Source organism: Typopeltis vanoorti, chromosome 20, assembly GCF_054136105.1.
Source record: "Typopeltis vanoorti isolate ZY-2024b chromosome 20, IOZ_Tvanoo_1.0, whole genome shotgun sequence".
In the NCBI taxonomy this organism is placed as follows: Eukaryota; Metazoa; Arthropoda; class Arachnida; order Uropygi; family Thelyphonidae; genus Typopeltis; species Typopeltis vanoorti.
This window is the reverse complement of record NC_143568.1, coordinates 7,032,013-7,044,553: the sequence shown is the minus strand read 5'-3', so window position 1 is coordinate 7,044,553 and position 12,541 is coordinate 7,032,013. Positions and strand designations below refer to the sequence as shown.

Sequence of the window (12,541 nt, the reverse complement as noted above, 5' to 3'; positions counted from 1 at the left end):
AAGGCAGTTGCAGTAATTGATAACTGGTGCCAGCCTGGTTGGCCGAGTGGGCAGCATATCTGCTCTTCAGTCAATAGGCTGTGGGTTCAAATCCCACCGTTGGCAGGGATGTTTGTGAAAATAGCAGTGGTGGTGGTGGGTAGCAGATGGCATTGGTGTAGATGATGCAGTCCACTGTAATTAGGAAATGGCTACACAGTAGTACTTCTGGATTTTGCTAAGGCTTTTGACAGGATACCCCATGGAATACTGTTGAGCAAATTGGAGCAGATGGGGATGGATACTAAACTGGTGATATGGATAGGAGAATGGCTCAGGGAGAGATACCAGCAGGTGGTGTATGGAGGAGCAGAGTCCAGGATGAAGAAGGTGATCAGTGGTGCGCCTCAGGGATCTGTACTTGGGCCATTGTTGTTTAATTTGTACATAAATGATATAGGAAATGGCAATTCAATTGTTTGCTGATGTTACAAAGTTGGGTAGTGCAATAAAAAATCAAGCTGGTGTTGAGAGTTTGCAGGATGATTTAAATAAGCCGGTAAAATGGGCAAAAGGAAATGGATGTCAGTTCAATGTAGCAAAGCGTAAAGTTATGCATTTTGGGATTAAAAGATTACCAGCTGTGTACTACATTGATGGAACAGTACTCCAAGAGATTGATGAGGCTAGGGACTTAGGAGTGTTGGTAGATAAGAAGATGAAGTTCAGGGGACACATTACTAAGGTGTCCAAGATTGCACATAGGATTACTTGGTTATTGAGGAACGCACTAACATTCAGAGATAAAGAGGTCATTATTCCCCTTCGTAAAGCATTGATACGTCCACATTTGCATCACTGGGCTCAAGTCTGGTCACCTGTATTCCTTGGAGATGAGGTTTGTGGAAAAAGGTTCAGAGGAGAGTGACTAAGATGGTGAGCGATGTAAAAAATGCTCTCTACATTGATAGATTGAGAGCTTGTGGATTGCAGACGTTGGTTGATAGGCAGAGAAGAGGGGATATGACAGAAACATTTAAATTACTATAAGGGTTTTATAACATTGATGCAGGGGTAATGTTTCAGCTGTGTGATAGTGATGGAAGAACAAGAGGTCATTCCTGGAAATTAAGGAAAAGTGTGGTTAACAAGGGTGTGAGAATGAGGTTTTTTGCCTGGAGGGCAGTGAATGAGTTTAATGCATTGCCTAACTCAGTTGTGAGTTCTTTGTCTGTAAATGAATTCAAGAACAGATATGACAGATATTGTTTTGATAGTTTGGGTCTCCCGCGACGAGTCTACTGACTCCATGGAGATACCCGTAATAATAATAATAATAATTGGTAGGTTGAGTGGTGAGACGGAGATTTGTAGAGTAGGTGACCTCCCTCAATGAGTCCTAGGACTCCTTGGAAGTGTCACATAATAATAATAATACTCAAAAATGCTTAAGTAAGGGGATATAAACGTTTTTTAGTGGCTACACTGCATAATTCAGAGGGCCTGGTCAGAAGGTCAAATTCTAGATAATTGAGCAGAGCTCTCATAGTTCTCATTTATACAACAAGGAAATAAAGCTAAATGTGAGAATTACAGAGGAATTTCTTTACTAAATGTTTCAGGTAAGATTTGTGCACACATACTTGAAAAGAGACAGAGAAAAATAGTGGAAAAGAAACTTGAAGAACAAGCAGTATTCAGGTCAAATAGAGGTTTTCAAAATCAGATTTTCACTTTACAACAAATACTTGAGAAATCATGGAAATATGACAAAGATCTCTACTTACGTTTTGTAGATCTGTAAAAAGGCATATGACAAGATGCCCAGAGAAAAGCATTTCAACCATTTACGATTCATCATCATCAAATTCCTGCCATGTACCCTCAAGGGGTGTATAGGATATGATAGCACTACATGAAAAATTTACATTATTACATCATGAAACTGTTGAGAGGTGGTTACAGGATAAACACTGTGGAATTCTTTCACTTGGTTGAACAGCGGGAAGGACTGATGACAAGAGGCCATCCCTGGAAGTTACAAAAGGAAACTGTGAGCAAGAGGGTGAGGAGTGTTTCTTTGCATGGAGGGTGGTTGAACCATGGAATGCATTGCCTGATGGAGTGGTGAGAGCGAGAACGGTCAATGAGTTTAAGGAGTGGTATGACAGACTGTGTTTCTTAGGGGGGGACCTCCCCTCTATGAGTCTTGATAGACTTTGTGTTTCTTAGGAAAGACCTCCCACAATGAGTCTTTTGACGCCATGGAGGACTGAATAATAATAATAATAATAATAATTACTAACTTCCTGTCTACAATTCTCCTCCAAATCAGTCTGTTACTTGTCAAGACACCAACATTATCATATCTTATTTCTATCATCATCTAAGGCACCTTTTATCGTATCAATCCACCTATATCTTGGTCGTATTCCTGCCAACCCGGCAGAGAACACTTGTTTTACTAATCTTTCCTTGCTCATTCTGTTTAAGTGACCATACCACCTGAGATTAGCTCTGCTAATGCATTCCTGGATGCATGCCAAGTTCTTTCTTAATATTGCCATTGATGTCATCTGTTTGTGCCCCTAATCTTTCTCAGGACGCTCATATCTGCAGACTCTAGTCTTTGGTCAAGTGTATTAATTCTGACCCACCTCTCAGATCCATAAGCTAAAACTAGTTTGAACACTAGCTTGTATACAGCTAATTTAGTGTTCCGACTAATTTCGCTATTATTCCATATGAATTTATTCAATTCACTTCCTACCATACCAACTTTATTGATTCAGTTGTCTATTTCCATATTTAATTTACCATCTTCACTAAAAATCATGCCTAAGTAGCCAAAATGTTTAACTTGTTCCACAGGTTCTCCATTCATAACCAGTTGATAATAAAATAACCAAAGTTAAAAATAATCAAAATAAAATAACCAAAGAAGGTCAGCAATAACCAAAGATAATAAAATAGGCAGAAGCATTTTCAATGCTTCTGCCTATTTTATTATCTTTGTTATTGCTGACCTTCATATCATATCCATTAACAACAGTTATTCAATTTAGTCAGGGAATCTTGAAGACTTGTAATGGATTTATTTAGAAGTATAACATCGTATGCAGAAAGCAAAGAACTGACATTAACATCTCCAATTTTGATATCAGGTTTAATACCACTTTCCTTTATAATGTGATCCATATAGATAATGAATAACAGAGAGGATAATGTACATCCTTGTCTCACATTAAACCATATTCCTGTACTTCCTTCAATTCTAACTGCTGACTTACAACTCAAATAAAGACTAAGTATTGGTTGATATAATGTCCCATTAACACCATATAACTGTAGCATATTGAATAGCTTCTCTCTTGGCACCTTGTCATATGCCTTTTCCACATCCACAAAACTTAAATACAGATCTTTGTTATATTCCCATGATTTCTTAACTATTTGTCATAAAGTGAAGATCTGATCCCGACAGCCTCTATTTGCCCGGAATCCAGCTTGTTCTTCCACAATTCGTCTCGACCGTTTCTCAAGTATACTTGCATAAATCTTGCCAGGAACACTCAGTAGGGAAATACCTCTGTAATTCTCATATTCAGTTTCATTTCCCTTTTTATATATGGGTACTATGAGAGTTCTACTCCAATCATCAGAAATTCGTCCCTCTGTCCAGGCCTTCTGCACTATGCAGTGCAGTCACTGTAAGACTCGTATACCACCATACTTCAGCATTTCTGGTCGAATATCATCTATCCCTGCTGCCTTTCCACATTTCAAGCCTTTGATGGCTTTTTCTACTTCAAGTATGGATATGTATTCCTGACTGCATGCCTGGTCAGTGTTTTTTACCACTGTGCTGTCATCACTGCTTGTTTCATTTAGCAGTTTTTTGAAGTAATTTCTCCATAGTTCAAGGATATCTTTTTCTCCAGTTTTCATGTCACCTTTATCATCTCTAATTCCTTTTAGAACATTCTTTCCTCCATTTCTGAGCTTCTTCAACAACCTCCAGAATATCTTGCCATCCCTCTTGATATTTATTTTCTATGTTCTTACCAGTCTTCCCATGACTTTTGTTTAGCTACTTTTACACGGTGTTTAGCTTTCTTGCATTTGTCTCTGTATTCTCTAAGAGCAAAAGCTGACTTATTTACCAGGAACTTTTGATATGCTTTCTTCTTTTTTTTCACTTCCTGTGTCCTACATGCAGTTCTGATTTTTCTATCATTGCACACAACCTCACCTCATGCCTCTCTGAATGAATCAATCAGGGTTTTCTTCAAGGCTTGCCACCGAATCCCCAAGGTTTGGTTCCTGTTCTCAAACTCTTTCATTTTTTCTTCAATAATCTTTGTGTATTTTAGTCTACAGTTCACATCTTGGAGCTGTTCAACTTTTATTTGCTTTAAAACTTTCTTAAAATATTTTGCTTTTCAAAATGAAATTCAATTTTATCCTGCTCAAGAATAAATAGTGATCACTTCCAATTTCATATCCTCTGTACATTCTGGTGTCCTGCACAAACGAGAAAACATCACTATCAACAATAACATAGTCAATGAGAGTTTTCTTATTCCTTTGTTCTTCTCTCCATGTGAATTTGTGTACATTTTTATGTTGGAACATGGTGTTAGTAACAACCAGTCCTGAGCAGAAATCCAACAGGTATTTGCCATTATTATTAGCTCTGCTCTTTTCTCCAAATTTTCCCAAAATATTTTTGTATGTCTGACAATCATTTCCTACTCTGTATTTAGATCTCCAACAAGGATAAACTTTTCCTTTTTTATTGTTTCTCTAAAAATTCTCTAAAGCCTCAAAAAATTCCTCCACTTCTACCTTAGTAGAAGAGCCTTCTGTGAGACCATAGGCACAAATAAGTCTCATTGTCCAGTTCCCCATTCTGATATTTGCCTTCTTTTCCTTGATTGTAATTGACTATATAACATTTCATATTTATTGCTCAGAAAGATCTCACTATTTTTTGTCTTTTTTTTTCTGTCACACTTATTATGCCAATCTGATACTTATCTAATTCCTCAGCTAGCTCCATTTCTTTGTCATTCAGGCTTCTTATGTTGAGAGTACGGATCTTTAACTCTGGCGACATTGAGTTGGGGTGTATTTTCAGATTTGTTCCAGTAGCTGACTTTTTGCTGTTTGCCCTGGTAAAAACAACAGGGTCCTTGTTTAACAGGGTGACTCCTCAGACAGCATGGGATTTTGTCATGTTGTAACATCATTTTGTATTTTGGTTTAAGCCAATAAGAATACATTTGGTCGGCTAAATCCCAAATTGCCAGCCCATCCTCGTTCGTTCAATATCCAGGTAGATACTTAACAGGGTGCACCACGAGAAGGTGAGGGTTGGACATTAGGTCAGAAGCCCTGGTCAGTTCTCTGCATTCCTTTAAAGGCTATGTGGAGGTCTCCTCTCAGTTATACAGCTTTGATCCTTAATCACCCCACATTTACAATTATATGGGATAAATGGAACATTATAGAGTAATACACTGTCTACATTTTAAATTGTTAGTTAATATTTAGAATTGAAGGAAATGAAGGAATATGATTAGATGTAAAATCAGGTGTGAAACAATGACATAACAGACATTATTTCCACTCTTATTCATTATCAATATGGACTGCATTATGAAAGAAAGTGGCATTAAACCTGATATTAGAGGAGATATCAAGCTTATCTCCTTGCTTTATGCAGATAATGGTGGTTCCTAAACACATCCAGTGCAAATCTCCAGGATTCTCTAACTAAATTAAATAATAGCAGTAACAAATTTGGCATTGAAATCAATAATAAAAAGACCAAAGCTATGAAAATAGGCAAGAACACAGATAATCTCAGCTGCATTCTAAGTAAGGCTATAGAACAAGTAAAATATTTCAGCTAATAGGCACAATTTTTAGCGAAGATGGAAAATTGAATATGAAAATAGACAACAAAATAAGCAAAACTAGTATCGTTGGTTCCAGCTGGATAAATGTATATGGAAAATAAGAGAGAAATTGCCAAAAACACCAAACTAGCAATATAGAAGAGAAGAATTCAAACCAGTTACAAATTATGGATCTGGGAGTTGGGTTAGAAATAAAGTACTTGATCAAAGATTAGAAACCACAGATATGAGAGTTCTTAGAATATTAGAGGCCTGAACAGACAGCATCAATAACAAAATCATGTTAAAAATGAAGACATTAGGAAGGAAATTGACGTTGTTTGCATTCAAGAATGTGTGAGCTGGGCTAATCTAAGGTAGTATGGTCACTTTAACAGAGAAAAGCATGGGAGAGGATAACTTAGCAAAGATTATCAAAAGAGGTGTTTAATGGCAAGATGGCTGGAAAAAGAATCAGAGGAAGACCAAGATTTAGGTGGATTGATTCAGTTAAAAGTGCCTTAGTAGAATAAAATGTTAGATACAAGAATATTAGTGCTGACAAATAATAGAAAAATGTGAAAGAAAATTGTTGATCAGATATTAATAATATAAACTTATCGTGTAGTGCTGTAATAGTAGCCTGAACACTCCTTAGGGGGGTGCATATCAGGAAATTGATGATGATGATGATTTAGCACCTCACCCATGGGGTATACCAAATCCATCACATCTGTAGCTTACCTTATATTGGTGAAACTGGATGCACAATTCCAATCCTGTCTGGTTGGTCAAGTGTTTAGCATACCCACTCTCCAACCAACAGACTGTGGGTTCAAATCCCACTGTGGGCATGGATGTTTGTGATTGCCTTTATGTGGGAGATGAATATCATTCCCCATGAGAGACCACTTCCCCACTTACTGGAGGACTGAAATGGTTTGAAAAAGATCCATGTTTGGTTTCCAGAGCAGGGTTTCTGGACTATGTAAAATATAAATTAAAAACAAAAAAATAAAAAATAAAAATAAATAAATGAAATAAAAAATTGATCAATTAGAAAAATAATCCTTAGCTTACCCACAATTCAAAATACACTACAGGTTTGCAATAACTTTTTGTGAGCAGGAGCAACATTAAAAAACATCAAATTTAACAATTATGGTACACTGATCACATATGATCATGCTCTTAACATGCTACACTAAACTGATTGAAAAGGAAACAGTTCCATACATGATACAAAAACTTGTATGGCTAAAATATCAGTGCTTATCAGTAAGAGATGATATACATTAATATTATGCTTCAGAGATGGAAAATTAGTGTAAATGAAAGAAAGATAAGTGATGTCAAGAAGGTTAATGCCACATTGCAGAAATGAAACTGATATCAGAAACATTAAGCAGCAAAGTATAAGAAAAACTGTCTTTCATCTTGTATTATTTCCACAATACAAGGTAGAAGGATATAAACATAATTCATATGATGAGTAGTCTCAATGAAAAGAGGAAATGCTATGGAGGATTCTTCAGAATTTTAGAACAGTTACAGATTAATCAATGTAAGATGTGGGCTTAGGATTTTATAATGTAGAGCAGACAGTAATCAGTAATAATCAAAACAACAACAATCTAATAATACTTATTAAATATTTTTATTTTGCTACTAAAGCAAGCATGAGAATAAATGATTATGCTACAAAATAGATAACTTTTCTGATCTTATAGTCTTGTATTAAAAAAAAATTGTTACACTTAGGGCTCACATATTATTAATTCTAATTACTATCATCTCTATTTAATGATATCTTCCCCAAATCCTCATTATGTATGTGTGTATGCTGTTAAAACAGCTTATATAGCAGCAGATCCGGACAATCACAGATACTCTGCATCTGTGACTGTCCAAATATCATGACTTGCTCTTATCCTACACTTTTTCAGTTGAGTATGTCTTCAATTCTTTACAGCATTGACAAGGAATTAAAGATTCAATTCATTTATTTGCATAAAAAAATACTATTGAAGATTTTCATTAGCTGTTTACAGTATTCTTTGAAAGAGCAATGAGATTTTAAATTCATTTTAACTTATTATGTAAGGTTGTATAAAATTTAAGTAGGTTATATAGAATATATAAATATAATACTTTATCTATAGCCTACCTATGTCATCCACTAGAAAATTCCTTTGGAAGTAAAACTTTATCAAATAATTAGACTATACTTAAAAAAAAAAAAAAAAAGAAAGATGTTGTGTTCTACTAACTAAACACGTAGTGAAAAATGTTATGATTATGTTATCAGTATGGGTGTAGATAGGGAGGAGGGATGCAGTTATCAGTGAAGGTGGACAAAGTTCAGAAATGATGTGTAAATGTGACATTTCTATTTAACTCAATGTTTTATTATACAGTTATAAAGTATGTTCTTGTATCTACTATATAGATTTTCAAAATGGAATATTTATGTCCAAGTTGCAAAACAAGAATTGCAGATATTGCAACAAGGGTAAGCTGTTTTCTAAACTCATAAGACTATTCTTTATGAAACTGGCTTGTTTATGAACACTAATATGCCACATTACATTGCACACACAAATGCTTCTGAAATACAACAACACAAACATTTCAGAAGATACCAAGATTACATGAGAAATAACTAGCTCTTTCTTTACTAATAAACTAAACAAATTATGTGATTCCTATATTGTTTTGCAAATACTTAAGAAAACATTATCAGAAGGATCTGGAATTCATGTTATGCTTCTTGAAGAAGGTAAAAATATAAGCATGCTGCTACTTCTTTTTTTTTTTTTTTTTTTTTTTACTATTGGAGTTGTCTTTTACACAGTTCATACTATCATGCTTAAGGCTATGAAAGTCACAGGCTATCAAATAACTTTTAAATTAAGAACATATATTTCTTATCCTTCCTTATACGGATTAATGTTAAGTTAAAGCATTTTAGCCCTAAATGTATGCTGATCGTATCCTGTCGCTAATATCAGACAAATTAATATTCAGAACCTAACACATCATCAGCTCACAAGAAGATGTCTGCACTACACAACTCTTTATTCCTCTTTTCAAGTGGCTTGAAATGGCATCAAGTCAAAGAACCTCACTTCCATGTTGGACACCTAGAAGATATCCTCCTTTCTATTATTTCTTCTGTTTCTTATTTTTTTAGCTTTTCTGATTACTCTATTACATTCAAGGCTGACAATTCTTCAGTCTGATTTCTTCCTCCCCAATGCTATCGCATTCTATAAACATTACTGGAGTATTTTTTGAGTTTAGCGCTGGTCACTCTGAGCTCCTACTTTTGGGAGAAAGTGAGAATGTACAGAGGCAGGATAAAGCAAATGAATTTCAGTAAGGAAATACTGTGAGTAGACATATTACTTACAATTATAATAATGGAATTAACTCATGTAAAACATTCTTTATTAGTAGAATTTTCACCTGAGTATCACAGGCATCATCGATACAAGTACAAAGGCTAATTAAACAAATAATTGACATATTCACAAGACGTCACCTAAGTAACTAAAGTAAGATAACTAAAAACAGTCCTTAAATTTCCTAAACTTATTTTAAAAAAAAACTATCATCATTCATCATCATGCATATCAAGGACTTAGGACTAGCATGGCATGTTCCGGCCTTAGAGAAGTCATTGTTGAATCGTTTAAGAAGACGTCCTGGTTTTCTTTTTCCTGATATTTAAGGCTTGTTTTGGTAATCTTTCTGTTTTCATTCTTTGAACGTGTTCCATCCATTTATGTTTATATTTTTTAATTTTTTCTATTACTGGTTCTTGGTTTAATTCTTTCATAATTTCTTCATTTCTTTTGTGATCAAATAGGGTTTACTTTGCAGTTTTTCTCATAAACTTCATTTCTGCTGTTGTTAATCTTTGTCTTTTTGTTTTATTGTCCAGATTACGCTTCCATACATTAAGATTGGTAGGGCTAATGTATTGTATACTTTTAGTCTGGTTTGTTTTTGAACTAGGTTTGGTTTAAATATAGAGTTAATTACACCTGTTATTTTTAAATAAAAAAAAAAAAGCTATATATGTTTGTGTGTGTACAATTGTACAATTAGAAAAGTTAGGAAAGATTAGCTGATTTATAGAGTACTATCTCCCACAAAGGGGATAGACGTAGACCATCGGATCTGTTTAGGTTAGAGGAGTGAAGTAACGTTTCACATGTTTCTCTGTAAAGTCGTTCCATGAAGAACCAACTTTTGTGAATGACTTTTGTCTTGTTCCATTGAACTCTATGTGTCTAGTGTTGATTGCATGCTCTGCAAGTCCAGACTGTTCAGGTTCAAGGTACTGAATATACGACTTGTGTTCTTCCAACCGGATAAGAGCAGATCTTCCTGTTTGTCCAAAATATCATAACCCACAAGAGCAGGGAACTAAATCACATCCTCAACACTTTCTCAGCCAATGGCTATCCCCCCCCCCAAAAATCCAAAAAATATTAAAACCTACAAACTACAGCCCCCCCTCTAAACAAGGATTACTCTAAATCCATCACCATTCCCTACATCCGAGGCACCTCGGAAAAAATTACCAAAATTTTAAAAAAACATAACTTCACCTCCTGTTACAGGCCTTACAGAAAATTGGCATTCTTTATCCACTCCACCAAAGACCAACCACTTCCCCTAGACTTACCTGGTGTATACCAGGTCCCTTGCAGTTGTAAACTGTCGTACTTTGGCCAAACAGGCAGGACAGCGAATATCAGAATTTCTGAACACAAGGACTACATTCATTTTCACAAGTACAGCCATTCTGGTCTTGCAGACCATGCTCTGGATACATGTCACAGAATACGGTGGAAGAAAGCTACAGTAATACACCGTAGCAAATACAAATTCGAAAGACTATGTATGGAATCAGCCTCAGCCCTAAGAAACTCCCCAAACCTCAACAAATTTGGTTGTATGCGACTGCCCCAAATTTGGGAGGCATACATCAGCAGACCTTCAGCCCAATGGCCAAGAACACCTACTTAGCCCGCTAGAGGGTACCATCAAGACTTCTAGGAGAACGATAGCTTCATATCTTCATTCTCAGTTACTGTGTTGTAGTGCCTGCGTGCACGTGCCTTTTTGTAAGTTCCTTTTGAAAATGGCAACGTGACGTTGCTGAAATATCGGAAATATTTATTAAAGTTTAATTTTCGGATCTACGTTGTTCAATTCCCTAAGTGATTTAGAAATGTACTCTTAAACACATCCAGTGCAAACCTCCAGGATTCTCTAACTAAATTGAATAATAGCAGTAACAAATTTGGCATTGAAAGTTGTTTTAACCACTAAATATTTGTGTTGCCTTTCGACCCATCAGAAAAATCTCCACATTCCTCACGTCTCCATAGAGCAAGCTTCCACATCTCAGTTACCCAAGTGTCTACCAGATTCCCTCTTGTGGGTTATCATATTTCGGACAAACAGGAAGATATGCTCTTTTCCCATTGGAAAAACAAAAGTCGTATATTCAGTACCTTGAACCTGAAGAGTCTTAACTTACAGAGCATGCCATCAACACTATACAGAGTTCACTGGAACAAGATAAAAGTCATTCACAAAAGTCCGTTTATCATGGAACGGCTTTACAAAGAAACGTGAAACATTACTTTACTCCCCTAACTTAAACAGATCTGATGGTCTACATCTATCTCCTTTGAGGGAGATAGTACTCTATAAATCAGATAATCTTCCTTAACTTTTGTAATTGTATACACGTTTTTTTAAAAAAAAAGTTTAGAAAATTTAAGGACCATTTTTAGTTATCTTACTTTAGCTACTTAGATGGCACCTTGTGAATGTCAGTTATTGTTTAATTAGCCTTGTACTTGTACTGATGATAATGGCTGTGATACTCAGGCAAAAATTCTACTGACAAAGAATATTTTACACAAGTTAATTCCATTATTATAATTGTAAGTAAAGTGAATGAATGTAGGTAAGGAGCAGAGAAAGACAGAAGAAAATAAGAAGCAGGCTGAAGAAAGAGAATTGGAAGGCAGATACTAAAGTGAGCTGGTGATTATTGCATGGAAAAGTGATAGAATGCATGTGGGTGAGGGACAAGGGAATGAAAAGTGTTCAGAATGGGATGAGAAAGATGTGGTATTAAGTGTGTGATGAGTGAGAGAGAGAGAGAGAGAGAGAGAGAAAAACAGGTGTGCTGGCACTGAAATGAGTATCGTCATTAAGGAAGTACAAAAATTGAATGATAGAAAGGAAAGCCAGGCATGGTAATGGATTGGTAAGGCAGTGGAAGGGAGTAATGACATGGCTTATAGGGTTACATAACTGCATTTATGTATTAATGGAAGAATAATGAGAAATAAGGGTAGCAAGTTTGTGGCAGTAACAGAGTCACTGGGATGAAAGATAACTGATATAAGCAAAACTTGATTAGTTGAGGAAAATAAACAGAGCAGAAACAGATGTGGAAGGACATAAATCAATCTGGAAGACAGAAAGAGGAAAAGAGTGGGAATACTTTTAATAACACCAGTGGAAATGCACCAGAATAGAGATGACAAATGACTGAACAAGCAACAGCACTGGGCTTTATTTACTTATTTATGTGCATTTCACCTGCAAAAGGTTGAGAACCTATT

At 35.6% G+C, this 12,541-nt stretch overlaps 1 protein-coding gene across 2 annotated transcripts in view; it reads right to left on the bottom strand.

Moving 5' to 3' along the window:
• The window catches only part of LOC150095214 (serine/threonine-protein kinase Sgk2-like), a 279,354-nt gene that overhangs the window by 248,502 nt on the left and 18,311 nt on the right, over positions 1–12,541 (bottom strand). The window contains exon 1 of one of the 2 annotated variants that reach the window (XM_090410484.1): positions 8,050–8,345. The exons of the other annotated variant lie outside the window; for it this stretch is intronic. The gene's annotated coding sequence lies outside the window, so the exon portion shown is untranslated. Of the gene's footprint in view, positions 1–8,049; positions 8,346–12,541 lie in introns of those variants that run through there. 2 annotated transcript variants of the gene reach the window in all.